The sequence below is a fragment of the Elephas maximus genome, chromosome 24, assembly GCF_024166365.1.
Source record: "Elephas maximus indicus isolate mEleMax1 chromosome 24, mEleMax1 primary haplotype, whole genome shotgun sequence".
In the NCBI taxonomy this organism is placed as follows: domain Eukaryota; kingdom Metazoa; phylum Chordata; class Mammalia; order Proboscidea; family Elephantidae; genus Elephas; species Elephas maximus.
Genome location: NC_064842.1, coordinates 4,684,438 through 4,711,703, shown reverse-complemented (window position 1 = coordinate 4,711,703; position 27,266 = coordinate 4,684,438). Strand labels below are relative to the sequence as shown.

General features: G+C 39.4%; 1 protein-coding gene across 4 annotated transcripts in view; it reads left to right on the top strand.

Annotated features, from left to right (window-relative positions):
- Positions 1 to 27,266, top strand: part of USH2A (usherin) — a 906,431-nt gene that overhangs the window by 787,535 nt on the left and 91,630 nt on the right. The window lies entirely within an intron of this gene.

The window sequence follows — 27,266 nt, the reverse complement described above, 5'->3', positions numbered from 1 at the left end:
CTTGTTAAGCTTAAGCCCATTGTTGCAGCCACTGCGTCAGTCCATCTTACGAGCATCTTCCTCTTTTTTGCTGACCCTCTACCCTGCCAAGCACGATGTCCTTCTCCAGGGACTGATCCCCCCTGACAGCATGTCCAAAGTATGTGAGACATAGTCTTGCCATCCTTGCTTCTAAGAAGCATCCTAGTCGTACTTCTTCCAAAACAGATTTGTTTGTTCTTTTGGCAGTCCATGGTACATTCAGTATTCTTCACCAACACTACAATTCAAAGGCATCACTTCCTCTTCGGTCTTCATTATTCATTGTCCAGCTTTCTCATGCATATGAGGCAATTGAAAACACCATGGCTTGGGTCGGGCACACCTTAGTCTTCAAGGAGACATGTTTGCTTTTCAACACTTTAAAGAGGTCTTTTGCAGCAGATTTGCCCAATGTAATGAGCCTTTTGATTTCTTGACTGCTGCTTCCATGGGTGTTGATTGTGGATCCAAGTAAAATGAAATCCTTGACAACTTCAGTCTTTCCTCCATTCATCATGATGTGGCTTATTGGTCCAGTTGTGAAGATTTTTGTTTTCTTTATGTTGAGGCGTAATCCATACTGAAGGCTGTGGTCTTTGATCTTCATCAGTAAGTGCTTCAAGGCCTCTTTCACTTTCAGCAAGCGGGGCTGTGTCAACTGCATAACACAGGCTGTTAATGAGTTGTCCTCCTCCAGTCCTGATGCCCCGTTCTTCTTCATATAGTCCAGCTTCACGGATTATTTGCTCAGCATACAAATTGAATAAGTATGGTGAAAGGATACAACCCTGAAGCACACCTTTCCTGAGTTTAAACCACACAGTATCCCCTTGTTCTGTTGAAATGACCACCTCTTGATCTATGTACAGGTTCCTCAGTGAGCACAGTTAAGTGTTCTGGATTTCCTATTCTTCTCAATGTTGTCCATAATTTGCTGTGATCCACACAGTGGAATGCCTTAGCATAGTTGATAAAACACAGGTAAACATCCTTCTGGTATTCTCTGCTTTCAGCCAGGATCCATCTGACATCAGCAATGATATCCCTGGTTCCTCGTCCTCTTCTGAATACAGCCTGAATTTCTGACAGCCACTTTTGAATAACCTTCAACAAAATTTTACTTGCACATGATATCAGTGATACTGTTCGATAATTTCTGCATTCAGTTGGATCACCTTTCTTGGGAATAGGTGTAAATAGGGGTCTCTTCCAGTCGGTTGGCCAGGTAGCTGTCTTTCAAATTTCTTGGCATAGATGAGTGAGCACTTCTAGTGCTTCATCCTTTGTTGAAACACCTCAATTTGTATTTCATCAATTCCTGGAGCCTTGTTTTTCACCAATGCCTTCAGTGCAGCTTGGACTTCTTCCTTCACTACCATTGGTTCCTGCTTGTATGTTACCTCCTGAAATGGTTGAAAGTTGACCAGTTCTTTTTGGTATAGTAACTCTGTGTACTCCTTCCATCTTCTTTTGATGCTTCCTGAGCTGTTTAATATTTCCCCCATAGAAATCTTCAATATTATTTGGTTACTATGTTGAAATTCATTTTCTTGTCATTTTTCTTCACTTGTTGTTGTTAGGTGCCACGGAGTCGATTCTGACTCATAGCAACACTATCTATGTACAGCAGAATGAAGCACCGCCCCGTCCAGAGCCATTCCCACAATCGTTGCTGTGTTTGAGCCCATTGTTGGAGCCACTGTGTCGGTCCATCTTGTTTAGGGCCTTCCTCTTTTTTGCTGACCCACTACCTTACCAAGTATGATGTCCCTCTTCAGGGACTGGTCCCTCCTGATAACATGTCCAAATACGTGAGATGAAGTTTCATCGTCCTCCCTTCCAAAGAGCAGTCTGGCTGTAGTTCTTCCAAGAACAGACTTGTTTGTTCTTCTGGCAGTCCATGGTATAGTCAGTATTCTTCGCCAACACCATAATTCAAATGCACCAATTCTTCCTGTCTTCCTTATTCATTGTCCAGCTTTTGAATGCATATGAGGCAATTGAAAATACCATGGCTTGGGTCAGATGTACCTTAGTCCTCAAAGTAACATCTTTGCTTTTTAACACTTTAAAGAGATCTTTTGCTGCAGATTTGCCCAAAAAATCTTGATTTCTTGACTGCTATTTCCATGGATGTTGATTTTGAATCCAAGTAAAATGAAATCCTTGACAATTTCAGTATTTTCTCTGTTTATCATGATGTTGCTTATTGGGCGAGTTGTGAGGATTTTTGTTTCCTTTATGTTGAGGTGTAATCTGCACTGAAGACTGTAGTCTCTGAGTCTTCACTTAAGGCTTAAATACATGAAATTTTTTCATAAGTGAATAGAAGCATTGTGGTCATGTAGATAAGTTACTGCGCTGAGTGTAGAGAATACTGGATACCATTTTGGGAACCACAACTAGTTTGTATTACCTCAAGACAATAAGTGAATTTTTCACTTGAGTTCCATATCTGTTAAATGGGCGTCACTAAATGTGTCCCTCTATACTTCATGGAAGCCCTGGTGGCATAGTGGTTAAGTGCTATGGCTGCTAACCAAAATGTCGGCAGTTCAAATCCACCAGATGCTCCTTGGAAACTGTATGGGGCAGTTCTAGTCAATCCTGTAGGGCTGCTATGAGTTGGAGTCAACTCACTGGCAATGAGTTTGGTTTTTATGCCTCATGGGTTGCTGTATGTTACTATAGGGTCACTATGAGTTGGAATTGACTTGACGGCAGTGGGTTTGGTTTTGGTTTTATATCCCACGGGGATGAAGCTTAGATAAAATTAGACAGAGTAGTTCAATTTTTCAGTTATCAATGACCCAATGATACCATATACATATCAGGGAAAAGTGACATATACTATGACTTAGTGGTGATTTTTCTAGGCTGGCTGCCTCTGGCCATTAACACAACTTACTTCAGTTCATCCAGTATCTTCTGGGCACTTTCTTTATGCTTGGCATAGCCTGATGTTCTATGGGAGATATTTAAATAGAATAGTCCCTGCTTTGAGAAGCTTTCTCTCTTATACTATTGAAGAGATGAAAACTGCACATAATAAAAATATTAGAGAAATAGAATATTTTAGCTTATAATATCCACACACTAGGATTCAGATGCCAAACTCCACCACCACTTCCTAGCTATAAACCACAAGAAGAGAGAGAATAATATCATATACCAAAATGTGTTAGACAAGAAGCACTCTGGAGAGGCAGCAAGAATTCCTCATACTGAAGGTGTTTCACAGAGAAGGTAAAGCTTTGTGGCCACAGGAGTTAAAAACATAAGATTTCAAGGTGTACCAAGATCTTATTAAATATGAAAATCCCTCCTAAATAAGAACAAAGCAAACAGGCAACATAGAGCATCATTTTCAAAGTTTAAACTACATTTCTGTGTTTCATGTTTAGTTAGCCCAATATACATGAAGGTTACAACATTTATCAAAATACCTAAGTAATTCTGGATAAGTGTATTTCTAATGGAACTCCAGAGGAATCCTTTAAATGAACAGTTTAATTAAAAAGTGTTTTCCTGCTATCCTTACAGTTAATTTTCTTACATGGCTAAAAGATAAGTGACATGTGAACGAAGGGATAATATTAAGAAAATCTCCATTTTTATTTATTTCAGAATTTATACTTTTTGATATTTAATTATCTTTATATACTAGGTCTTGCATATCACACATCTTCTAGATCTCTTATTAATAGTATTAGAAGATCTTTTTCAGTTGATATGAGATCCACGGAGGGACATGTTACTTCTCACCATACCCTTGGAACTCACATTCTAAGCTTCAACACTGAAAGTAGAATTTCCGTGAAAATACTGAAACACTGTTGACGATAGCTCCCTGAGTGAAGCACCTTAATTAATATGTATACATTTTTTTGAAGGTACCAGTATTACAATGATTAAACTTTTCATATTTTAAAATATGGCTTTCAGAGATCTGAGCCTAATTATATAATCTCCCCAATCAGTTCTCGTCTTAGTTATCTACTGCTGTCATCACAGAAATATCAGAAGTGGATGCCTTTAACAAAGAGAAGTTTATTTTCTCACAGTAAATAGACTAAAAGTCCAAATTCAGGGTGCCAGCTCCAGGAGAAGTCTGTCTCTCTCTGTAGGCCTTCTCATCAATCTTCCCCCAGACTAGGAGCTTCTCTGAACATGGACCTCGGGTCCAAAGGTCAAACTCTGCTCCCAGCACTGCTTTCTTAGTGGTATGAGGTCCCCCATCTCTCTGCCTGCTTCTGTCTTTTATATCTCAAGAGATTGCCTCAAAACACAATCCGATCTTGTAGAGTGAGTCCTGCCTCACTAACACAACTGCCGCCCATCCTCCCTCATTAACACCAAAGAGGCAGGATTTACAACATAAAGGAAAGTCCCACAATACTGGGAATCATGGCCCAGCCAAACCGAAAAAACCAAACCCACTGCTCTCCACTGGATTCCAACTCATTGCGACCCTATAGGACTGAGTAGAACTGCCCCATAGAGTTTCCAAGGAGCGCCTGGCAGATTCGAACTGCCGACCTCTTGGTTAGCAGCTGTAGCACTTAACCACTATGTCACCAGGGTTTCCAAATTGAGACAAACATTTTGGGGGGACATAATTCAATCCATAACAGTCCTATTGGAGTTCCCTTGTGAGCTATCCTATTAAAAAAAAAATAGCCGATTCCATTTTGCAACACGAGACTTAAAGAATCCAATGAACCCCTGAGTTCTGCCCTTTATTTGATTTGCTAGACTATTTTCATCACACTAAAAAGTTCCTGAAAAAGAAGAAAGTCTGCGGCCCCAAGCTTTAAGTTTCACAGGGCCCTTTTCACACTGGGCCCTCCCCGACATATCTTCCGTTTTGACAGCCCAGGAATTCTGCACTCTTCTACTGCAAGGCTAATACTTGTGCTAAAGAAAACAGTCAGAATAATCAAGAAACAATAATATTCCTGTATCCTACTTTTGTGTGCTTGTGTGTGTGTGTGCACGTGTGCCCAAAGTGCCTCCACCCCAAAATCTGGATCTGTGGCCCTGAGAGTCTTACAAGAAAGCTTCATTGTGTTCATCAGGAAAGGTCCAGTTTGAGCTTTAGAATCAATCAAGTTCATCAGCCACAAAGCAGTTGGGACCAGTGGTCAGACATTCTGGTCACTAGACCAAGTTTCCAAGACAGCAGGTCACTATGACTCTTTGTGGACTAACACTTTTGAAAGAGGTCATCAGGAAAACACACCATCGTCTTTGAGCTTTGTCCATTGCTACATTCCCAAGAGACTGTGATCGACCGTTTATTAATAAAGATACGTAAAGATGGAGGTTCTACCACTTATTTCCAATATGCTTTGTACTCCCTACCACCAGAGAAGAATGCTCCTTTTCTCCTAGCCAAATCCCTCCTCCTATAATTTAAGTCCATCACTTTCTGTTCTGAACAGCATGACTTCTATATACTAGTTCAATGGGCCTTCAGGGTCAATCCAATTTGGCAAATAGTCAATGAGTGCTATATTCAATGCATCAATACCCAATACTACATTCAGCTGTATTGTTGAAGTCAGCCATGAGACTGGGCCCTTGGGCCAGCAGAGACTGTTGGGAAGAAGGGGAGTAACTAAGTCTGAAGCATAGGCTATTAATCATGGACATTTCAGGTTTCTGAGCATCTCTGTTTCTGCTGCTCATATTTAGAAGAGTCTCTTTTAAGTCGTTCTCCAAGTGCCTTCCTGGCTTCGCTTATTGTTTCTCTAATTCCTGAACCAGCTGAACATTTTCACTGGCTCCTTCCCCTTTCTGTGTCTGCCCTAGGCAGTTTTTCAAGTTTTTGTTTCATTTACTGCTTTGGCTGAAATTCCTCCAGAACAAAGGAACCACATTCTCCATTAATGAGGTCCATCCCCACAATTGCAGGATTGCAGCTCAATCCTCAGACTTGCGGAAGGCATCGCTAATGCCCACTACTTAGTCCCTTATTCACTGAGATTCCATCTCAGCGAGTGGGGGCACCAGTGACTTGCCTGTAGTCTTAGTGCCATCATTAGCGGGTTGTAAGGTCCTCCCAGAGTTGTTTACAGACAGGTGGATGTTGCTGGGAGAGCCACAAAAACAGGTGCAATGGAGGCATGAATCCTGCTGGTGGTGGCAGTGGATGGAGGACTGGCAGTGGGGGCCCTCCATGGGGGTGGGGAACATATGTCTTGGCAGGAGCAGCAGCAGCAGCAGAGGCAGCAGGAGAGGAGAAACGGAAAGAGTGTGGGTTTTAATGCCTCACCAGCTTTTCTCCCAACTGCATGAAAAGTTTCATCTTCCTTTGGGGCTACTTAGGCCCTTCCAAAGGGGACAAAAGAGGTATATAGATTCTTAGGGTCTCTTTGGACCAACACCCTTCTCTATTAAAAAAAGCTTTAAGTGGAAGTCCTTAAACTCCCTTCCCAGTTAGATCCATGATGAATCGTGCAGTGTCAGAAGAGAAACTGTATTTAACCTTCTTTGGCATGGAAGAGTTCCATAGTGGTACTTACAGGGAACACTCCTGGCGAGGCTGGCGTTACTGCTGCCACCGTTCGGGGTTTGTTTGCTTTTTCCCACTGGCACCTGCTATAGCACTGGCAGATATAACTTGGGATTCAAAGGCAAAGGTGGTTTACCTGTTAGTGTGTGCTCTAAGTACATCCCTGCTTACCCCACAGGGCTGTAAAACCTCAAGCCCAGATCACACATTTGCCCAGTACCCTGAAAGATAGATGGTACTTCACTCTGTGTGCAGACTCAAGCATAAGGTACCGAGTGGGTAAGCAAATTGCATGGGTCACTAAAAGTTGGCTTCCAATCTGGGAATAAAATCCAGAATGACAAACTCTAGTTTCTAGATTCTGGTTGCCAAATTCCCTTTCCCAATGTCAAGGAGGAGATACTCAAAATGTCCTCTTGTGGTCATTTCAAATCTTTGTGCCAAAAAAAAAAAATGTAGATATACATGTAAAATACATAAAAAAAAATCTATAAATATATTTCATAATCCCCATATTATGAAGAATTTGTGCGTAAATTTGTGACTCATTTTTAATCTCATTTTAGTACCGGTTTAGTACAATATAAAATATCCTTTCTCTTCACATATTACCTTAAATGAATTGTAGCTCCAGAAATTTGATGTTTCTTAGACCCTCCTCCCCAGGCCCATTTATAAGACCACACATTTGCTCTGGGTGATCTAGCTATCTAAAGTGGCCCCTTTGGTGACTATCTTTTAGCTTTATTTAACTTATTACCAAAGAAAATACAGTAACTGTGTCAAAAATATGTCTAGGTAAAAGTTACACAAATCAATGAATGCTCATTGGCGTAACTCATTTTTTATTTTAATGATGTATTTGGCTTGACAATAGCTTTTCATTTACTAGCTGTCATGGGTTGATTCATGATCCCCAAAAATATGTGTCAGCTTGGCTAAGCTGTATTTCCCAGTATTGTGTGGTTGTCCTCTATTTTGTGATCTGATGTAATTTTCCTGTGTGTTGTAAATCCTAATCTCTCCTGTGGTTAATGAGGCAAGATTATGTTAAAGAGAATTAGGGTGGGATGCAACACCCTTACTCAGTCACATCTTTAATCCAAAGTAAGGGGAATTCCCTGGGGTGTGGCCTGCATCATCTTTTATCTTACAAGAGATAAAAGGAGAGAGAAGCAAGCAGAGAGAGGGGGACCTCATACCACCAAGAAAGAAGCTCTAGGAGCAGAATGTGTTCTTTAGACCCGGGGTCCCTGTGCTGAGAAGGTCCTAGACCAGGGGAAGATTAATGACAAGGACCTTCCCCCAGAACTGACCAAGAAAGAAAGCCTCGCCCTAGAGCTGGCACCCTGAATTTGGACTTCTAGCCTCCTAGACTGTGAGAGAATAAATTTCTGTTTGTTAAAGCCATCCACTTGTGGTGTTTCTGTTATAGCTGCACTAAATGCCTAGGACACTAGCCTTACGTTATCTTTGTCCATTCTTTCTAATAATACCCTACAGATCACAAATATATGTTGGCGATCTACTTTTTACTTGATTTGGGGGGATGAAAACCATATAAGTCATCTTGAACTCCAGGTAACTACTTCTTTTGAAAGAGCTTTATTTTTCTCTAACCACTCTTTTCCAACAGTCTCCATCCAGGACTCCCTTACTCACCCATTGGTAAGATCTAGGATGGATGCAGTGGTTTTCCAGCTACTCTCAGTGGCAAGAACCACTCCAATTTGGGTAATAAAAATAAATTCAGGTAATAAAAATAAAAGTCTTAGTCTCACTCAAAGCCTGACTCCGTTTAGGGATCTGCAGTGGAGAAAAAAGATTATGATCATTTTCTTCACACTTCTCAGTCACTATAGGGTCACTAAGAGTTGGAATAGACTCGATGGCAATGGGTTTGGGTTTTCTCAGTTCCCTCTTCTTTGCCTCTTGATGGTTCCCCAGGATCATGGCAGGAAAGAGAGGATTATATTAAGAGCAGAAGAGTCTTAACCATCTGTATGGTTCTAATCCATCTACCATTACCCTCTGTTGGACAGGTGCCTTATGGGATTTTCTTTGTGGGTTATGTAGAGGTTCCCCCATAGAAAATCCTGTGCTTCTCAGTTCACTGATGCAATACATTCTGTAGCTAATTTCTTGCACCTCTAATTTTCCTGCCCTGAAGATCCAACCCATAACCTCTTTTACTTCTGGGGTTCCCTCTCCAAAGAAAGCAGCCAATTTCAGGTCCTATCACGCTGCCTAAACTCTTATTGCTTTGGCATTCACTAGGCCTGGGGAAAACTTGTTCCATCAAACAATGAAAGTACAACTTGCCCAGTGCTATCTTCTCCACGTGATCTACCATGCTGGGTGAGACCAAGACAGACTATGACTTTCAGAATTCATTGAGTAAGAAGCAGGTATCAGCTTCTGTGTTAGATCATGATCCCAGACTCCTGTACTCCTATCAGGATCTCATAAGACCCCTCTCCAGCCTAGTACCAGCATCGAGATTGCCCTGTGAATTTCTTCAACTCAGCAGCAAGCCTCTTGTAACAGGTGGAATGTCCACCTTGCATTTCTTGCAGACATCCCCAATTTCTTCAAGTCATTCTCTTGAATATCCCTCATGGCTTGAGAGGCGAGTGTGGAGAACCCCATCTTTTCCCATAAGAGGGAAGGAGATAGTTAAAACTCCTACTTTTCTGAATTCCCTTCTTTAACTCCTTTTTTGTGAACTTACATCTTTTCTTCTACAGGTTCTTGGAAGAGGATGGGGCTTGAAGTTTGTGAGACTGCTTCTGCTTTTTTTCTTCTAAATTCTGCAAGGATACATCTAGCAGTTCCAGTAGAGTTACTTATCGCCTACTTTTCTAAGCTTCAAAGCTCGATTCATTATTCCTATACGCAATCCCATTTCATATCTTGTTACATAACTAAATGACCCATCCTCTTTCTAGTAACTCAAGCCAGGTCACCCTTGATTGCTCCCTTTTCCTTACTTCCATATCCAGTCCTTCACTAAATCCTATAGATTCTATTTCCAAAATATATCTTGAATCCTTCCATTTGAAGACCACATTAGGGTTTCACACATGTTGTTCTGGTGTAATGGTGCCCCTAAACTGCAAATGGATCAACCCTCCTTCTTAGTAGTCAAGTCTGAATCTAAATGTTACTTACCTCACAGAACTCTACAATGTCTAAGTAAATTAATACAGATGCAAATCACTTTAGAAACTGTAAACGTCAATATGAATTGACTGTAAAAGCTTGGGTGTCCTACCATTGGGAATAACAGGGACTTAAATAAATTAGCAAATGTAGATAAAGTTTTGGTTTATATAAGGAAACTGTACTAATTTGGTCAAAAATGTCCCTTACCTTGCAACAAAATTCTGAGCTTACATATTTAAATATTTTCTGATAATATACTGGCAATTCCCAGGTGATCTCCCAAGTATTGGATTATGTTCTATTGCCCTCCTAGAGTAAAATCATGCTTTTTGCACCCCTGAGGTTTAGTACTGACCCATCTCCACCTGCCAACACACACACAACCATAGAACCTCATATCTGCCATCTAAGAACCCTCCTCTGCTCTACATGAAGCCCTATGAACCTGCTACGCCCACGTCTGGGATCATAGATCAGCAGAGCACATAGATCACACGCATACATACACACACACGACTTCCCAAAGCACAGATTCTACCTAATTGGTATCTGCCTACTTCACTGACACCAAAGAGCAGATTATCAGTGTATGAAGGGCAGTTGGAGAGGACACTCTTTGACCTTTGAGTCAAGTGTATTGTTAATTTTTGGCCTTTAATTGAGCTGTGAGGAAACTCTATTTAGTCATCCAAAAATCTCACACAGCCTTGTTAGAAACATATGAAATGTAAACGAACTTGTCCATATGATAACAAGGCCAGGCCATAAATTTAGAATATATGCCGTGTAGCAGAGACAGCAAACTATAAATGGCAGTGGAGGGCAGAAGCTAATTGAACTACTGTGCTCTTGTCACCAGGAGAAAGCAGCCACTACCTGAGACAAGATGGCTGCTCCTCAAGTACCCTATTACAGCCAAGAGATCATATCCTTCGCTCTGCAAGGGCTTATGGGTCACAGGAAAATCATACACAGATGACCAATTTTTTTATGGTTCACAGCCGATCAAAGTGAAATTCAGCAGCTGTTCAGGACAAGTGACCACTGTAACTGCTGTAATATAACCTACTAAATAGAGAGGGAATTGCATTAGAGCAAGAGGTTAGCTGTGATTATCGGCAGGTGAGTGCTTTATTGAAGTTGAAAGACCATTAACATTGATAGAGTAATTATTTCAACTTGAAAGTAATTACCTTGATGGGTGATAACTCCTCTAGTGTTCCCAGATTTGATTTGGCCAAACAGTTGTGAGCTCCTGAAGCCTAGAAAAATATTACAACAATACTGTGATTTTCAAATTATTAAAACCACTGTTGGAATATTTTAATTATGCCGAACAGTGAAAAGGTTTTACCTTACACAAGCTAGTGACCTCTCATGTAGAGAGAGACATTTGCTTTTTAATCCAAACGCAATGACCCACACCCACCACCTGCGAATACATATGTGATGGCTTTGCAAATGAATCTTTTTATCTCTGCCTAACTGTTCAGGTAAAACAGCTTGCTCGTCCTTGTGCGTGGGTGTCACTAAACTGGAATTGCTGATAGTGTTGAGCACGTCTATGAACTGGAGGCCCCAGAATGGCAGCCATCTGTCTTTGTCACAGAGGGTTTAAGTTTATATAAGTTAAATACTTTGGTAATAGTGTCACAGAAAGTTCTGGATGCTATGTGTTGTAGATCCCAAATTTCAGATTCTACTAAGTTATGCCATTCAGCTGTTTAAATAGTTTTCTTGTCCGGTGTTATGCATCTCCACTACAAACACGCCATTGTTGGGATGTTTTCTGTTTATCCACACTGGACATCCTCAAACAAACTGGAAGTCAAAAACCTTGGCAACTGCTTCTCTGAAAACCCACGTAAATATGAAAATTTTGAGTTAATAGTAATTGAGGACCAAGACACATAAACAGTCTTATTTGGGTGATCAAGACCAAGAAATATCGTGGGGCTCTTCATTACTTAATTGTTCTCTATGATTCTCTTTTGGAAATCGTCTTAGTACCTGGTGCTGTTGCAACATAACTACCACAAATGGGTAGTTTTAAAGAACAGAAATGTATTTTCTCACAGTTTTGGAAGCTAAAAGTCCAAATCAGGATCTCGGCCCTCTTGATTTCTTCCTTTTAGGTAGTTCCTTGGTTTCTTGGGCTTATAGACAATCATCTAATGGCGTGTCCCTCCCTCCCTCCCCCACCTAACCTGCTCTTTTGAAACTCAGAACTGATTATATTTAGAACCCGCCCTACTCTGTATTATCTAACTAACATAACAAAGAAAATCCTATTTCCAAACAGGATTACATCAACAGGTATACCCAGACCCAGTGCCCTCGAGTCGATTCCGACTCGTAGTAACCCTATAGGACAGAGTAGAACTGCCTCATAGAGTTTCCAGGGAGCACCTGGCAGATTCGAACTGCCAACCCTTTGGTTAACAGCCGTAGCACTTAACCGCTATGCCACCAGGGTTTCTGGCTCAACAGGTATAGGGGTTAGGATTCCAACACATATCTTGGGGGCATACAATTCAATCCATACATAGCAAGAATCTGCTGTGTTCAGAAGCTACAAGAGCTACAAAGAAAAAAAATAGCCTCTTCTCTCTAGGACTCACGCCATGTTTGCAGCAGAATAAGAGACTAATTACAATGCGGTAAAAAAAGCAACGAGTTGAACACATATAGGCATCCACTGTATTTATGAATTCTTAAACGAACCTGGGGGGACCCTAACTCACACCCCTGACCCAAGCCTGGCGCTCACCCTACCTACCCACAAACCACTGACAGAACAAACATAGGCATGATGATTCTTAGTCTTGCTGTCAGAAAAGATAAATGTAGCATCACCTTAAAGTTCCCGGATGATTCCACAGACCTTTCTATCATCTTGGCAGGGCTTGATCTGATGATCAGCCAATGAATGACTATCTTTATAGCAGCAATTCCCAAGACTTTTTTTCTAATCAAAATCTCAGACTGTCATAAGGGCGAAACAGGTTTCCACCTGTTGTCAGGGAGCCAATAAGGAATGTTTTACCAAGCAGTTAATGGGTTTCCTCCATTTCCCCATCTCTGTCCCAAATTCCTCTCCATATATAAAGTCATTGAGCCTCTTTCAGAAACCAAAATACAGAAATCCCCACCAAGCTAAAAGCGATTTGCTCGCTGAAAAATAAAATGATTGCCTTGAATGTGATGAAAAAGCCAGAGTCTGAAATGAGACCGTTGGGAAAGGGATAAGAATTTTTGAATTGAATTGTAAATCTTGCCGTTAAGTCCACGAAGAGTAGAGAAATCTGACCAACCTGACATGATATCAAAGTTCTTCCCACAGCACCTTCCCCCGTGTCATATACAGCTGGGCTACAGACTGTATTAAGGAGCCCCTCAGGTCCTCTGAATTTAAAATAAGTGCAATAACTCATTTTTAAGCATTTTATGTGATACTTGGATTATTAAATATTCACATTACAAAACCAGAGAGTTTTAATCCTTTCAAAAGGTACATTGCCTAACTCTGAAAGATAATGCTCATGTCTAGATAGTAAAATGACAGTATATTTGCAACGGATGTAAATGTTACTTTTTGACAAGACACAAGTAATGAATTTTATCATATAAGTTCCTATTGGGTGACTACGATACAGAGTTTTATTTTCGTTAAAGCAATTACTAATGTCATGGTTGGATACCTGTGCCCATTAGTGGCTGGTTTTGTGTTTTTTTAGGATGGTTATTGATCTCTTGCTGAGCTGGGATTCAGGTTTTATGCCAGATAGCTTGATTAATGGGTTGGTTTCTATAAGTGGACTGAATGGGGATAGAAAGCAGGGGCTGCCTGCTCTGCCAACCCCAAATCCGTCAAGACGCATAGCTCATTATGAAACAGTTATCAAGGATACATGAAAAATTAATTGGGCTCAGTTTGATTCTGAAAAGAATTGGCTTTCTACTTGGCGGGCCCCCCTTTTCCTTCCAGATGTTGTACACCAGACCCTGGAGAAACGGCAAAGGGAGATGTATTAATACATTGTATTGATTAGATCAAGACCCCTGACAGTTATTTGTAGAGATACCATCTGGCTGCTGTTCGAATTCCTTCACCAAAAACAGGACGTGACATGTTATTAATCTCAACTCTGTAAGTATAGACAGTTGCCTTTCCTGCTAAACCGCATTTTACCATTCTGTAGGAGATGAAGGCAGACCTGAAGGGTGCAGAAATTAAGGTTATTACACAAATTGAGCCATATGGTCCAAATATTTCAGCAAGAAAATTGCCAGGCAATAAAAATTGCTCCTGCCTTCCTAATGGTGTAAATTACAGCTTAACCACGGTCCTAATGATGTCCTTCTGCCGCGCTTAACTACTGTTACATGAAGGACATTGTTTTAAAAATATAAAAAACAAGTAAATGCCAGCAGCGTGTTTTACAATCTGTTAGTGTGTCATTAAGAACACCGTCAGAATTACATAAACATAATGACAGGCAACCCAGCATACAAAAGAACTCGTATGGAAATGAAAAGTGTCTTGAAAACTCTCTTCTTCATCTCTGTAATGTCAAGAGCAGTGTCCCCTCTGGAAGTTTTCCAGCCCCATCCAGTGCTTGATCCTAACTCTGTACTGACTGTGTTGTTCTCTAAGCCAAGCTTCGCAATTGCTAGTGGACCTATGTACACATCGTGTACCAAGCCCTTCCCACCTACAAGGCAAAACAGAACCGAGTGAGGGGAGACGTAACCAATTCTAAACTATACAATAGAAACTGACCTTGGTATGTTCAGTATTCATCAACACCATAATCCAAAGGCGTCAGTTCTTCTTCGCTCTTCCTTATTCATTGTCCAGCTTTCGCATATATGTGAGGCGACTGAAAACACCATGGCTTGGATCAGGCGCACCTTAGTCCTCAAGGTGGCGTCTTTGCTTTTCAACACTTTAAAGAGGTCTTTTGCAGCAGATTTGCCCAATGCCATGCATCTTTGATTTCTTGACTTCTGCTTCCATGGGTGTTGATTGTGGATCTAAGTAAAATGAAATCCTCGACAATCTTTTCTCTGTTTATCATGATGTTGCTTATTGGTCCAGTTTTGAGGATTTTTGTTTTCTGTATGTTGAGGTGTAATCCATACTGAAGGCTGTGGTCTTTGATCTTCATCAGTAAGTGCTTCAAGTCCTCTTCACTTTGAGCAAGCAAGCTTGTGTCATCTGCATAACACAGGTTGTTAATAAGTCTTCCTTCAATTCTGATGTCCTGTTCTTCATATAGTTCAGCTTCTCAAATTATTTGCTCAGCATACAGATTGAATAGGTATGGTAAAACGATACAACCCTGACGCACACCTTTCCTGACTTTAAATCATGTAATATACCCTTGTTCTGTCCGAACAACTGCCTCTTGATCCACATATAGATTCCTCGTGAGCACAATTAAGTTTTCTGGAATTCCCATTCTTCTCAATGTTATCCATAATTTCTTATGATCCATAGTCAAATGTATTAGCATAGTCAATACAACACAGGTAAACATCTTTCTGGTCTTCTCTGCTTTCAGCCAGGGTCTACATGACATCAGCAATGATATCCCTGGTTCCCTGTCCTCTTCTGAATTCGGCTTGAATTTCTGGCAGCTCCCTCTTGATATACTGCTGCAGCTAGTTTTGAACGTTCTTCAGCAAAATTTTACATGTGTGTGATATTAATGGTATTGTTGGATAATTTTCACATTCAGTGGGATCGCCTTTCTTGGGGATAGGCATAACTATAGATCTCTTCCAGTCGGTTGGCCAGGTAGCTGTCTTCCAGATTTCTTGGCATAGACAAGTGGGCACATCCAGTGCTGCATCCATTTGTTGAGATATCTCTGTTGGTATTCCATCAGTTCCCAGAGGCTTGTTTTTTGCCAATGCGTTCAGTGCAGCTTGGACTTCTTCCTTCAGCACCATTGGTTCCTGCGCGTATGTTACCTCCTAAAATGGTTGAACGTCAACCAGTTATTTTTGGTATAATGACTCTGTGTATTCCCTCCATCTTCTTTTGATGCTTCCTGTGTCGTTTAATATTTTCACCATAGAATCCTTCAGTATTGCAACTTGAGGCTTGAATAAGGGTTAAAGTTTATAACACATATTTTTGGGGACACAATTCAATCCATAAATATTATCTAGCTTTATGTATTTTGCTTGTTTATTGTCTGTTTCTCCTGTAAGAATACAAGTCCCATAAGAGCAGAGATTTTTATTTACTATGTTCCCTTATCCCCAGAACCTAAAACAATGTCACTTTCAGTCATTTGTGAAATGAGTGAATGAATGAAACCTCTAATGAGCAAGAGTTGACTTACATTGTTTTTCTGATTCTTACCCACACTATAATCATACCTTAGTTTGGGTTTTTTTTTTTTTAGTAATTTGATAATTCTTTATATTTAGTCTAAAAGGAGCTCTTGTACTCACAGCTGAACCAAATTGTGATAGAACCTTTATATGTTCCAAGATCAATCTATAAGCAAGCAATTATTTGTTGAACACTCTCTAAATGAAGCATATTGAGTGCATCTTGCAAATGCCATTGCATCATTCCATGGGGTGAATATTACTATCTGCACTTTATTAATGAGAAAACAGAAACTCAGAGAGTGTAAGTAACATGCTCAAGGTAACACAGCTAGTTGCAGAGCTGATTCAATGGCAGGTTTTTCTGGCTCTAAAGTCTGTTTTTCTACTACCCAGTCTGCTTCTTGAGTTATCAGCCAAAAGGAAACAAGATACTATTTTAAAAAAGCTAAATATCAATGAAAACCACAAATTACAGCTCAAGGTAACAAAAATAAAAGATGCCAGATAGCTGGCTATGATTAGTAACTTATGATTAGTAGCCTAATAAAAATGTAGAAAATAATTTATAAATGATTAAAAAATCACAATGATCACTTTTGGCTAAAAAGTTCAAAGCTGGCTTTTGGGAGAGGTCTGTACCACAAACGAATATTGCTGCATACATTAAACCAGGACTGATCTCCTTCCTTCCTGACATACCATATTTTAGAAATAAAATCATCAGTTCATTCAGGTTAGCATAGTTGAGAGTCTCCAGATAGTACCTCTACTTGTCCCTTCTGTCCAGAAGTACCTGGCCATAGTAGCTCAAGCATTGGCATCTTTTCCTTAACAGAGAAAGGGTTATTTATTAGTGGAATATATGCTTATTATATCCAGATTTTAAAGTTATTGGGCACATTGGTCCCTGTGGTTGGATGACCACATCTGTTAGAAATAAATCACTTTTAAAAAATGACATTAGTCTCACAGACGGTCAGGAATGGGATGAGTGGAAGGGGAGATGAATAGGGTAAGGAAGCTTGACTTTAAATCTTGTGAAAAAGAGTGTGGTCAATATGTTGTCAGCACATTACAAAGTTCAGACATCAACTCCATATTTCCCCTCTTTGAACCCCAGGTGGCCAATTAACAGTATGTGCTATTTGTTCATTACAAAATAAGCTGGATAAATTGAATGGTTAGATTGGCTAATAAGAATTCTCAGCACCACTAGGAAATAATTTAGAGCTATACATAAAAAGAAAGATCTCTAATAAAGAGAAATGTGTGTACAAGCGTAAGGGCTAGTAATAAGGTGTTTGTGCTTGATGACTCTAAATGTTTTGTCCTTTATGTATTTTAATAACAAATATGTTAAAAGCAAGGATAAAGTTATGTTGCAGGGCATAAGAAATATAAAAACATAATTCACGATGACAACAAAAAGTGAGAAGGAGAATGGTATAGACACAGAATTCCTTATGTTACTGAAGTTAAGATGGTACCAACCTACCTTAGAATGTTATAAATACAAGCTGTTAAATGTAATATTCATGGTAACCACTAAGAAAATATATTAAAAAACATACACGAAAGGAAAGACGAAGGGAATCAAAAATACTTACTACAATAAACCAACAAAACACAAAAGCAAGCAGTGGTAAATGACAAAGACAAAGAAGGCTTAAGATACACACACACACACACACACACACACACAAACGGCAGAAGTAAGTCGCTTCTTACCAGTAGTTACAATGAATTGGACTAAACGGACTAAATGCTGCAATCAAAAGGCAGAGAGTGGTAGAATTGATTTAAAAAACATGATCCAACTGTATGCTGTTTACAAGAGACACACCTTAAACCTAAGGACACAAATAGGTTGAAAGTGAAAGGATGGAAAAAATATTCCACGCAAATAATAACCAAAAGAGAGCCGGGGTGGCAATCTTAATATCAGACAAAGTAGACTTTCATGGACCATGGGGTATATATGTCCATGTTACATTTTCCACCTCTAGAGGTTTATTGGCAGGCATTTGAGCTGCTTTAGTATGTTCTGGCATCGTGGGGGGTACTGGTACAAGTGTATATAACAGGGAAGTTGGTCTGTGCCACATTTGAGTGCCGAAAGCCATTCATATGAGGGGATACTTCTGAGAGGAGCGGTTATGTGAAACTTCTTTGTCTTTTGGCTTCTGTACAGCAAGATAAGGCTTGCAAGTATTATAGTATTATTGGGAAGGCACAGTTCCAACGTTCAGAAATATTCAAGTAAATGAATTATTTTGGGGGTGAAAAACAGTTTGTGATGCACTTCCTGGGCCCTGGGACTGATACGTCCCACATGTGTGGTGTGCTTCATGGAACATGGTACCGATATAGCCAACTCTGAATCAAACTGATAACAATTATGTGCAGCAAGTACAATGTTTATTTAGTATTTCATGTGTATTTTTTGAAAGTTGAGTGAGATATTTTATAGCTCAAGTATAACCAGAAAGTGTGATGTGCCATGGGACTGATAAGTCCCGCATGTGTGATGTGCTTCATGGAACATGGGACTGATATGTCCTGCTAGGAATTGGCACCCCATTTTTTCAAATAATAAAAAACTACCAACAAACAATGATTTAGTATCCATTCCATTAGTGAAAAACATGGCATCACCAAAAAATTCCAAAAAAAAAAATATATATATCCATCAAAGGGTTAAGGTAAAATTTGTCAGAAGAGATAAAGATGGACATTATATAGTGATAAAATGGTCAATTAATCAAGAAGATTTAACAATCAAATATATACATGCAACCAACATTGCAGCACTTAAATAAATAAAGCAAACACTGATAGATTTGAAGGGAGAAACAGTATTACAATAATAGTTGGAGACTTCAATATACCACTTTCAATATCAGACAAAACATCTAGAAAGAAGGTCAACAAGGAAACAGAAGCCCTAAATGACACTATAAACCAACTAGACTTAACAGACATATATATAACACACTCCACCCAAAAATAGCACTATGTACATTCTACTTCAATGCACATGGATCATTTGCCAGGATAGACCACATTTTAGGTCACAAAGCAAGTCTTGATAAATTTTAAAAGATTGAAATCATACAAAGTAGTTTCTCTGAACGCAATGGAGTAAAGCTAGAAATCAGTAACTTAAAAAATGGAAAATAAACAAACATATTGAAATTAAACAACACAGTATTTAATTACCAATGAGTCAAGAAAGAAATCACAAATTTCTTATAGTCAAATTAAAATGAAAGAAGAACATACCAAACTTAAGAGATGCAGCAAAGACACCACTCAGAGGGAAACTCATAGCAATAACTGCCTACATAAAAAAAAAAAAAGAAAGAAAGATTTCAAATAAACAGCATAACTCAACAACTCTAGGAACTAGAGAGAGAAAAGCAAACTAAGCCTAAGCCTACCAGAAGAAAGGAAATAACAAAGATCGGAGCAGAATTAAATAAAATTGAAAATGGAAAAACAATAGGGAGAATCAATAAAACCAGAAGTTGGCTCTTTGAAAAGATCAATAAAATTGACAAACCTTTAGCTAGATTGACAAAGAAAAGATGTAAATAACCAAAATAAAAATGAAAGAGGGGACATTACAACTCACCAAATAGAAATAAAGATAATCATGACAGAATATTATGAACAATTGTATTGCAATAAACTGGATTATTTAAATGAAATGGACAAATTCTTAGAAGCACGTGACCTACCCAAACTGACTCAAGAGAAAATAGAAAGTCTCAACAGACCTATAAGAAGTGAAAAGATTGAATCAGTGATCAAAAACCTCCCCAAAACAACAAAAGAAAGTCCTGAAACAGTTGGCTTCACTGGGAAATTCTACCACACATTTGGAGAAGAATTGCCACCAAAACTCCTTAAACTCTTACAAAAGATAAAAAAGAAAGGAATACTCCCTAATTCATTCTTTGAAGCAAACGTAACCCTGATACCAAAACCAGACAAAGACACCACAGAAAACTATAGGTCAGTGTCTCTTATGGACATAGATGCAAAAATCCTCAATAAAATACTAGTGAATAGAATCCAACAGCATATTGAAAGAGTCATACACCAAGACCAAGTGGGATTTATTCCAGAAATGCAGGGATGGTTCAACATTAGAAAATCAATCAACATAATACACCACATCAATAGAACAAAGGAAGAGAACCAGGTGATCATCTCTGTGGATGCAGAAAAGGCATTTAGTAAAATTCAACACTTTGTCTTGATGAAAACCCTAAAGAAGATTGAAATAAAAGGGAAATTTCTCAATGTGATTCAGGTCATATATGAAAAGCCAGCAACCAACATTATAAAGACTGAGAGCTTTCATCTTGAAACTGAGAACAAGGCAAGGGTGTCTGCTCTCAGCACTTCAATATAGTATTAAAAGGACTAGCCAGAGCAATAAAACAGAAAAAGAAATAAAACATCCAGATTGGAAAAGATGTAAAATTATCTCTACTCATGGATAATAAGATCCTATATATAAGAAATCCCAAAAATTCTTCAAGAAAACTTCTAGAGCTAATAACTTAGCAAAGCTGCAGAGTACAAGGTCAACAAACAAAAATCAACTGGGTTTCTATACACCAGCAATGAGAAACCTGAAAGGAAAATTGGGGAAACAATTTCATTCACAGTAGCATCTAAGAGAATAAAATACCTAGGAATAGATCTAACAATGGATGTGAAGGACTTATACTATGAAACTATAAAACACTGCTGAAAGGGATTAAAAACAAACAAAACCCATTGCCATTAAGTTGATTGTGACTCATAGCAACCCTATAGGACAGAGTAGCAGTGCTCCGTAGGATTTCCAAGGAGCAGCTGGTGGATGCGAACTGCCAACCTTCTGGTTAGCAGCCAGGCTCTTAACTGCTGTGCCACCAGGGCTCCAAAGAGATTAAAGAAGACTTAAATAAATGGAAAGATGTTCCATGTCCACGGATTGGAAGACTTAATATTGTTAAGATGTCAATGCTATGCAAAGTGATCTATAGATTTAATACAATCCCAATCAAGATTCCAACAGCCTTTTTTACAGAAATAGAAAAACCAATCCTCAACTTTATAGGAATGGCAAGAGGCCCCAAATAGCTTAAGCAATGTTGAAAGAGAAGAACAAAGTAGGAGGACTTGTATTTCCTGATTTTAAAACATACTGTACAGCTACAGATGGACCCCTGGTGTCACAGTGGTTAAGCATTCAGCTACTAACCAAAAGGTTGGCAGTTTGAATCCACCAGATGCTCCTTGGGAACCCCATGAGGCAGTTCTACTCTCTCCTATAGGGTGGCTATGAGTCAGAATCGACTTGATAGCAATGGATTTGGCTTGGTTTTATATACAGCTACAGTAATTAAAAAAAAAAAATGCCTGGTATACTTATAACAATAGATACATAGACCAATGAAAGAGAATTGAGAGCCCAGAAATAAACCCAAACATCTGTGGTCAACTGATTTTTGACAACGGTATTACATCCATTAGATGGGGAAAGAAGAGTCTGGTGCTGGGAAAACTGAATTTCCACATGCAGAGAAATGAAAGAGAGTCCATGCATCACACCACACATAATAGCAAATTCAAAATGGATGCCTAAACATGCAAGCTAAAACCATAAAATTCTTAGAAGAAAAAGCAGAGGCAATGCTGTCAGGCCTAGCTTTCAACAATGTATTATCTATTATAACAAAAGCACAGACAGCAAAGGACGAAATAAATGGGACCTCATAAAAATTAAAAACTTTTGTTCATCAAAAGACTTTATCAAAAAAGTGAAAAGACAAGCTACCATCTGGGAGAATACCTTTTTTTGTTTTTTAGCCTTTATTATTTATTTATTTATTTTATTAATTTTTATCGTGCTTTAAGTGAAAGTTTACAAATGTGGTCAGTCTCTCATACAAAAATTTACAAACACCTTGCTATACACTCCTAATTGCTCTCCCTGTAATGAGATAGCACAGTTCTTCCCTCCACTCTCTCTCCTCGTGTCCATTCAGGTAGCTTCTGGCCCCCTCTTCCCTCTCATCTCCCCTCCAGACAGGAGGTGCCAACATAATCTCATGTGCCTACTTGATCCAAGAAGCTCATTCTTCATCAATATCATTTTCCATCCCATATTCCAGTCCAGTCCCTGTCTGAAGAGTTGGCTTTGGGAATGGTTCCTGTCTTGGGCTAACAGAAGGTCTGGGGACCATGGCCTCCAGGGTCCTTCTAGTCCCAGTCTGACCATTAAGTCTGGTCTTTTTACAAGAATTTGGGGTCTGCATCCCACTGCTCTCCTGCTCACTTGGGGGTTCTCTGTTGCGTTCCCTGTCAGGGCAGTCATTGGTTGTAGCCAGGCACCATCTAGTTCTTCTGGTCTCAGGCTGATGTAGTCTGGTTTATGTGGTCCCTTCTGTCTCTTAGGCTCATAATTACCTTGTGTCTTTGGTGTTCTTCATTCTTCCTTGCTCCAGGTGGGTTGAGACCCATTGATGTATCTTAGATGGCCGCTTGCTAGTGTTTAAGACCCCAGATGCGACCCTCCAAAGTGGGATGCAGAATGTTTTCTTAATAGATTTTATTATGCCAATTGAATTAGATGTCCCCTGAAACCATGGTCCTCAAACCCCCATCCTGCTACGCTGGCTTTTGAAGCATTCAGTTTATTCAGGAAACTTCTTTGCTTTTGGTTTAGTCCAGTTGTGTTGACCTCTCCTGTGGGAGAATATCTTTGGAAATCATATATCCGACAAGAATCTACTAACCAAAATATATAACCAAATATATATATATAACCAAATAACCAAAATGCATATAAAACTTTGACAACTTAACAACAAAAAGACAAATAACCCAATCATAAAATGGGCAAAGGACTTGAATAGACATTTCACGAAAGAGGACATTCAAATGGCCACCAAACACACGAAAATATACTCAGCTTCATTAGCCATCAGAGACATCCAAATCAAAACCACAATGAGATACCATTTCACTCCCAGTAGGATGGCTAAGGTAAAAAATTAAAATAATAAATGTTGGTGAAGATGTGGGGAAATTGGAACATTTATCCATTGCTGGTGGAATGCAAAATGGTACAGCTGTTGTGGAAAGTAGTGTGGAGGCTTCTCAGAAAACTAGAAGTAGAACTACCATATGACCCAGCAATATGACCCAGCCTATCAATAGACGAATGGATAAACAAAGTGTTGTACATACATACAATGGACTACTATTCAGCCAGTAGGAGAAATGAAGTCTTTATACATGTTATAGTGTGGATGGAGCTGGAAGACAGTATGCTGAATGAAATAACCAATCACAGAAGGACAAATATGTCTGACCTTACTTATATAAAAAGACAAGAAAAGGCAAATGTGTTGAGTACAAAGTTTATTAGTGGTTACCAGGGGTGGGAGGAGGGGTATGGGGAGGTTAACAATGATGGAAATATGGCGTTGATTAAGGGTAGGGCTGCACAGCTGATTTCTGTAACTGCTGTCAATAAGTTGTACACCTGTAAAAAGTTAAGTTGGCAAAAGTTGTGTGATAGATACAGTTACAAAAAAAAAAAAAAAAAGAGTAGCTGCCGAGGCTGCTTATGCACAACCAAAAATCTCATGGGATTTGGTTCCTTGTTTTGAAGGTTTAGGGTCATGGCTTCATGGTACAAACCAGTTAACTGGCCTAATAACATGTTTAGTGCCTCTGTCCTTCCTCCCAGTTCGATGCACAGTGCCTGGGATCTTCAGAGCTTGCAGGCTGCTGTCTAAGGCACAACAGTTGGTCTCTACTTGCCTGGGACAACAGAGGAAAAAGGAGAGTCAGGAATAGAAAGAGGGTACGGAACATGTGCTAATTGCCTCCATGAACAACTGCCTCCTTTGCCATGAGACCAGAAGAACTGGACGGTGCCCAGCTACCATTACTGAACATTGTGATTAAATAGTCCATGGATGAATCCTGATCAAAAGGGGGAAATGCAGAACAGAATTTCAAATTTTCATAGACTCCAGACTTTCTGGAGCCCTGAAGGTTGAATGAACTCCTGAAACTATTGCCCTGAGATAACGTTTAAACCTTCAACCAAAAATATCCCCTGAAGTCTTCTTAAAACCAAACAATAGTTTAATTAGCAAAAAATGTCTTCCTTGAGCATTATGCTCTTCTAAGAACTATCTAAAAAAAAAAAAAAAAAAACTACATGGGATCAAATTGACAACAGCAACTTGAAAGATTAGATGGTAGTCTTAGGGGGCAGTGACTTTATGTTAATGAGGGGGGACAACTCAGAAAAGGAGGGTGAGAATGGTTATACAACTCCATGAATGTAATCCGGGTCACTGAATTGTACATGTAGAAACTGTTGAATTGGTGTATGTTTTGCTGTGTATACTCTCAAAAACAACAACAAAATGAAAAAAAGAATTTAGCAAGGACTAGAATAAAAAGTGATGCATGCATGAGGAGAGACCAAAAATAAATAAATAAATAAACTTCGGAGAATTCCACAAAAATATGAAGAAATTTTCCCCTTAAATATATCAGGAATTTAAACTGGAAGCAAAGAAACCTAAGTGGAAGTTTAAATGGCAATTGTATGCATTTTCTTCCCGATGTATTTTCTTGAGTTCTCTCAATTGTATTTTCTTACAGTTTGTCTTTGTCTAGAAGTAGAAAGACTTAAACGACCTCCAGCAGTTATGAGTCTCAGGCGGGGGCCTTGATGCCTGTTCCACTAGCAGGCGTTTTCCTTCCTTGTTTGCCGTTTGCTAGTTTGCCTATTCGTCCCAAGCCACTACCCAGCCAAGAAAAAGCTTATGAATTTACGTGATCTTGTGAATGCTCACTTTTGCAGATATGAAAGAATTAAGAAGGAATTATAAAACCATCTATCTATATAGTTAAAATGCCATTAAAATGTATGAATTATACATAGTAATTCATGCATTTTCATTTTTGTGGCCGTGCAAAGATCTGGGTGCTTCTGCATTTCTGACGTCAATTCCTACAAGTGATGCGCTGTGGCTCTTGTTGCAAAATGTTCATCAGAAGAAGCTGGAGAAAGTGAGGGTTTGAGGCTTTTCTCACTCCAGGGCGGTGGGTTTTTTTCGGTTTAAACTCATGCAGCAGTGCAGGGTGTTCAGATCACATGCCTTGAGGAGGTATAAAAGCTGACAGAGGCTTCCAGAAATAAGAAGTTCTGAACTCTCACCTTCAAAGATCCGAAAAGATGGTGCTGCTCTTTGTTTCCCAAGTTCGGGACAGCTTAGTAATTCTTGTTCAGAAAGCTTAGTGTCTGTGTCTGGCAGCACCTAGAAGAATCGGCTCTGTTGGGTGCTCCCTTGAAAGTCAAATATATCGTTTAAAAGTCATTGTTTGCTTTAGCTTCTGAAAGGAAATGGCCATTTTAGTGTTTGTGGTCTAATGAGTACGTTCATTTGTGAGCCCTCAAGCTAAGCGCTCAAGCAGAAGGTCCCGAGCTCCTTTCTCTCCATGAGGAGAGTGCCCTCTAGTGGACATGTCTATATACCACTTCCCTTTGCTAGTACCCTGAAACCCTCTCAGCGTCAAGCCTGGGAGCAGTTAAGACCCACCTGAGCAAAGTTTTTTGGACAATTCTTGCCCATTCTTACACTAGAACAGTTGCAAATGTAGAAGTGGCGGCAGTTCACTGTCGTTTTCTTTTTACTGCTGTATAATCCCCCGTTGGGAGGTACATCTGAGCATTTCACATGTCCTACTTTTAAAATGCCCAGATGGTGACTACGTGCTCTGGTTTGAATTGGGCAGCCGTCATCTTTCATGCTCTGTAGTCTGCCTCGCTATCAGGGAGACACGAGACAAGGAAAGTTCTTCCATTTTTCAGCTCCTCTTCATCTGTTCTAGTCACCCACAGTGAACGATGCACTTGCTCAATTGTTAAGATGACAGCCACCGTGATAATCGAGCATCACCTCCCTGGGATGGGGACTTCCCTGTGTTCCCGTGGCGCCCTGCTTCCCACCCAGCACGGTACCTCTGCAGGGTAACTGATCACTTGCCATCTTGTAAGCAACACGGGCTGAGAGCAAGTGTAAAGGTTTTATACCTTGCTGAAACCGCTTCTATTTGCCTTGGTCTTCTTCAGGCTAGTCTTTAAGCTTAACAGAGAATTAAAATCAAATCGTTCAACCTGATAAATAGTCAAAAGAACTAACAAATGCAATACTGTAACTGGTTGAAATAGCCCAATGCATAATAGAGGTTTAGTATGATTTTGTGACATGCACGTTTTATAGAGCTTTTTTTGTCCCCAACTACACTCTTCAAAATGCCACCTGGGCAATGACCATTGGTCTCCTTTTACCAATAATGGACAGTACTTCCCACTGAGAAATTAGTCAAGGGGATGAGTTTTTTGGTTTTGTTCTTGTAATTATCTTCAAGCATTTATCTTCCAAAAACAATTCCTGGACGTTGTCCATGCCAAGGCAACAACCTTAATGAGTTACTCGTTCTTATTTTAGAACTACATTCATAATAAAAGAAAGATCAGATTCTGTTTTATTTTTCAGAGAGGAAAAATATTTTGTTCTGTTTTCCTTCTTAACAATGACTGTTGAAGGGAGAGTGCAAATGTTAAATAGGCTAGTGGTCTCTGACCTTTTTGGGGTGTGCACTCCCACAGGCAATAAATTTGGAGCACTCGTCCCCGTTCTGTGTATATTTGCTTATTTATAAATTACATAGTGTGTTATAGCTAATAATACATAAAAACTAATGTTATCTATACTATAAAATAGAAATTTTAGGAGTATATATAGATAATATCAATAAAGTAGTTTATTAATCATCAGATCTTACTATCATTAGCTCAAGGCACGGTGAAGGCTTACTGAAAGGTTCATCGCTAATGATACTCGATGTCAACTCATTTTCCAAGGGGTTCTCTTAATAATTTCAAAATTTTGTGTCAGCTTCTGGTCAAAGATGATCAGACCAACATTATTTATAGCTCAAACTGTGACTAATAAAGAGCTCTCATCATAAGTAAAAAGTATCAAACTAGCCATTTACTTGTTCTTTATTTATGTTTGTGTTACTAGTATTACATTTGAATCATGACTTTCAGGAATCTCGAAAGTCACCCATATTGCAAGAGATAGTTTAGTTAAAACCAGGTAATATAATCTATATT